Below are 4,841 nucleotides of genomic sequence, written 5' to 3'. Positions count from 1 at the left end.
AAGACCAGACTGAGAATATCACGCAGGAGCCTGCCATGTAAGACCTGACTGAGAATATCACTCAGGAACCTGCCATGTGAGACCAGACTAAGAACATCATGCAGGAGCCTGCCATGTAAGACCAGTCTAAGAACATCATGCACGAGCCTGCCATGTAAGACCAGTCTAAGAACATCATGCAGGAGCCTGCCTTGTAAGTCCAGACTGAGAACATCATGCAGGAGCCTGCCATGTCAGACCTATCTGAGAATATCATGCAGGCGCCTGCCATGTAAGGCCAGACTGAGAATATCATGCAGGAGCCTGCCATGTAAGACCAGACTGAGAATATCATGCAGGAGCCTGCCATGAAAGGCCAGACTGAGAATATCATGCAGGAGCCTGCCATGTAAGACCAGACTGAGAATATCACACAGGAGCCTGCCATGTAAGACCAGACTGAGAATATCATGTAAGAACCTGCCATGTATGACCAGACTGAGAACGTCATGCAAGAACCTGCCATGTAAGACCAGACAGAGAGTATCACACAGGAACCAGCCATCTTAGACCAGACTGAGAACATCATGCAGGGGCCTGCCATGTCAGACCTATCTGAAAATATCATGCAAGAACCTGCCATGTAAGACCTGACTGAGAATATCACGCAGGAGCCTGCCATGTGTTACCTGACTGAGAATATCACACAGGAACCTGTCATGTAAGACCAGACTGAGAACATCATGCAGGAGGCTGCCATGTAAGACCAGTCTAAGAACATCATGCAGGAGCCTGCCATGTAAGCCCAGACTGAGAACATCATGCAGGGGCCTGCCATGTCAGACCTATCTGAGAATATCATGCAGGCGCCTGCCATGTAAGACCTGACTGAGAATATCATACAGGAGCCTGCCATGCAAGACCAGACTGAGAATATCACACAGGAGCCTGCCATGCAAGACCAGACTGAGAATATCACACAGGAGCCTGCCATGTAAGACCAGTCTGAGAATATCACACAGGAGCCTGCCATGTAAGACCAGACTGAGAATATCATGTAAGAACCTGCCATGTATGACCAGACTGAGAACGTCATGCAAGAACCTGCCATGTAAGACCAGACTGAGAACATCATGCAGGAGCCTGCCATGTCAGACTAGTCTGAGAATATCATGCAAGATCCTGCCATTTAAGACCAGACTGAGAATATCACACAGGAGCCTGCCATGTAAGACCAGACTGAGAACATCATGCAGGAGCCTGACATGTAAGACCAGACTGAGAATATCACACAGGAGCCTGCCATGTAAGGCCAGACTGAGAATATCACGCAGGAGCCGCCATGTAAGGCTAGACTGAGAATATCATGCAAAAGCCTCCCATGTAAGACCAGACTGAGAATATCACACAGGAGCCTGCCATGTAAGGCCTGACTGATAATATCACACAGGAGCCTGCCTTGTAAGACCAGTCAGATGCTGCAAGGGCTATTTGCTGGTCACCTGGCACATAAATTGAGTACACAATCCACACATGGATGGGGAAATGACATGTGGCAAGACATATTGCTCCATAAAATGTTACCATGTTCCAGGCACCATTTTAAACAAACCCTGACAGCACTTCACTCTCAGCAACCAAAGAGCATCACTCAACCTCTGTTCACCACTAGCTCACTGATCTTTCATCACAACTAGGAGAAGGAATACATCTCATAGCTTTTCAAGAAAGGGTTATGTGGGAGAAGGATGCCAGCACAAAAAATGGTTTTAGAATGGACACCACACAGGTATTTCAGGCACATACATTGTATAAAGCCTAATTTATTGTAATTAACTCTCACTCTTTGACACTTTCCTTCAGAACCTTTAAACCCTAATATCCCAATATTATGTTACGTGTAACAAACATGGACAATCATGGATCTGGGAATTCACATTTCCAGCAGTCCAGGTACAGCAATTGTGTAACCCTGCCAATGTCTCTGTATACCTCTCTCCTATTGCCAGGGAAGAATGTATACAATACGTGTGAACATGCAGTGAGTGAAGGGGTATGGGGTGGTGACTCTTCTCTCCCTTCACGAAGCAGTTTACTGACTCACAAGAGATCTTTGTCATGGATATACATATATATGTGAAGCAACATCAGGAATGAGATGTATGCCTACCACCCGAGATACTAATAAAGCAAATGTATCCTTTGAGCCCAGTGAGGCTGTGCATATGTTGGATAATAGGCTGCCCCACAAAGAGTTCCGTATGGAGAGACATATCCTCGATAACCCAGATGACTTCTGTTTCAATCCCACACTGCCATCTGCAAGATATTTTGTCCTTTATCTTTGCATTTTTTTATCCCAGGCATGCTGTGATTGATACAATGAAACTCTTGCTGCCTTGCATTATCTAATGGGATGCAACATAAACCTTGGAGTACACAGAGTACACAACAGCTTCAAGCCAATGTCCCTAACTTTCATCCACATAGACCTGTGAATGGTTTTTGTTGTAATCCCAGTTGATGGACAAGTCAAATCCCAGAATGAAATCTGACTTGACAGATCATTTTTAAAAATTAATTTAATGTGATGGTTTTTCACTGAAACATAAGCAAACAAAGATACAGATTTGGCTTGAACAATGAAACAAGAATTCATTACACAAAAGAAATAAAAATAAAATGAAGCAAACCAAGCTATCTACACATATCAACTTTCGAAACGTTTCAAAGCACACAGCAAAACAAAATCCCACTTATTCCCAAAAACCATCAGTTTACAGAGATAGAGACCAGTTTCGATTTCACCCTTGGGTGACTGTGCAGAGTTTACACATCCTCCCCGTTTCTGCGTGGGTTTATCTAGGTGCTCAGTTTCCTCCCACAATCCAAAAATGTGTAGGCTAGCTGGATTAACCATGGTAAATGTGGGGTTACGGGGATAGGGTAGAGGTCTGTGTCTGGGTCTGGTGGTCTTCAGGAGGTTGGTGCAGATTCTTTGGGCTGAATGGACTCTTTCCACACTGTAGTGATTCTATGATTCTTACTGCTTTTTCTCAATTCAGTTCCGTGAGCTTATATTAGATTTCTTACAGTGTGGAAACAGGCCCTTTGACCCAACACTCTGAAGTGTAACCACCCAGATACATTTCCCTCTCACTAACGCACTTAACACTATGGGCAAATTAACATGGCCAATTCACCTGACCTGCACATCTTTGGACTGTGGGAGGAAACCACAGCACTCGGAGGAAACCCACACAGACACAGGGAGAACATGCAAACTCCACACAGACAGTCACCCGAGGTTAGAATCATACCCAGGTCCCTGGCACTGTGAGACAGCAGTGCTAACTACTGAATCACCGTGCCGCCCTATAAGATCTTTTTCTTTAACTCACTCGACTAAGATGTTAGACTTTCTCAACTTTGAATAATAAATTCAGGTTTCTAATCAAACAGTCCTCATCTGGAAGTTTTCACAAACTACACACTTCAAGTGAAATAAATCATTTTTAATTGAGATCCAGCTTGAAGGGAATCTGACTGAAATCAAAAGCATTATTTTTTAGAAAAAGATTGATCAGGGTAGTTTAGAAAATAACTTATTTCAATTGAGATCCACCCCTCTGCAATTAAATTTGTCCTCTCAATTCTCCAGGACCCTCCAGTGTCCCAGACAATCATGTTATTTACGTTCTATTCCCTTCCTATCCTTTGCACTCAGCAAACGTTTAGTCCACCATTTATGTTAAGCCTCTTTTAAGTTAATTCCCATTTAGGTTAATCGCCCATTTATTTTGTACCCACTTTAACATGAGCCTTGCCTGCCTGCCCTGATCAGGTTTGCTGGGTTAAGCCAATGTGCCTGCCTTGTTGGGTAGGATAGCAGGCTGAGTTAGCCTTCACCCCCAACAATGTAAACCTTTAACTACAAGAAGACTGCCTATGACTGACCGTTATCGTGACCTGTTGGACATAGATAAGTTTCACCCCTTACATTGCAATCATTCAACTCTAAGAAGGCAGAATACATATGACTGAGACTTCCCTTGAGTTGGTTGATCTGGTCGGAGATCACCCCTTACACTCTAAACATTTGCAAAAACAATTGGCTTTGTTTTTGAGGAAGCCAAGTTAGCGATTGTACACTCCAGAGCTCGGAGGAAGCAGTCTCCCCTACCAGCTCCATACCTCATACATAAAGTTGGATTTGTGAACACAGTTTCCCATTGTCAGCGAATAAACTGCATCTATGATTGTAACTCCAGTGGGCTGGGTATTAATGAATATTCATAATATGCTAATAAATAACAAACAGATTTTGACCAATGAATATGGGAAAGCCATCCCAAAAGAAAGGCTCAAAGAACTTAATAGGATAATGGCAATTTGTCATTGGGGAACTTAATTTTCGCCTTGCGCTGAAGTATATTCCCCTGTCCAGCCTTCTTAAAATCGCACTAAATTCTGCTTGATGTTTCCTCAGGCTAGGTGGTCTAGACAGGGGTGCACAGTCTCAGTGTAAAGGGCAAACCATTTAGGACTGAGATAAAGAGGAATCTCTTCATTCAAAGGGTAGTGAACGTTTTGAAAATCTCTACCTTGGAAGGCTATCGAAGATCAGTCACTGAGTTTGTTCAGTATAGGGATTGATAGATTTTGAGATATTAATGATATCAAATATATGTTGGTAACATGGAAACATGCATTGAGAAGATGATCACAATATCTGGAATGACAAAACAGGCCTGGGGGGGTGGGGGTGTAAATAACCAGTTCCAGCTCTTCTATTCCTACGTCCCAACAGTGCGGACAAAGTGATACCTAGATGTAAGTGTTATACCAAACTCAATTCTTTG

The sequence above is a fragment of the Chiloscyllium plagiosum genome, chromosome 22 (genome assembly GCF_004010195.1).
Source record: "Chiloscyllium plagiosum isolate BGI_BamShark_2017 chromosome 22, ASM401019v2, whole genome shotgun sequence".
NCBI lineage: Eukaryota > Metazoa > Chordata > Chondrichthyes > Orectolobiformes > Hemiscylliidae > Chiloscyllium > Chiloscyllium plagiosum.
Note: the sequence above shows the minus strand (reverse complement) of the source record.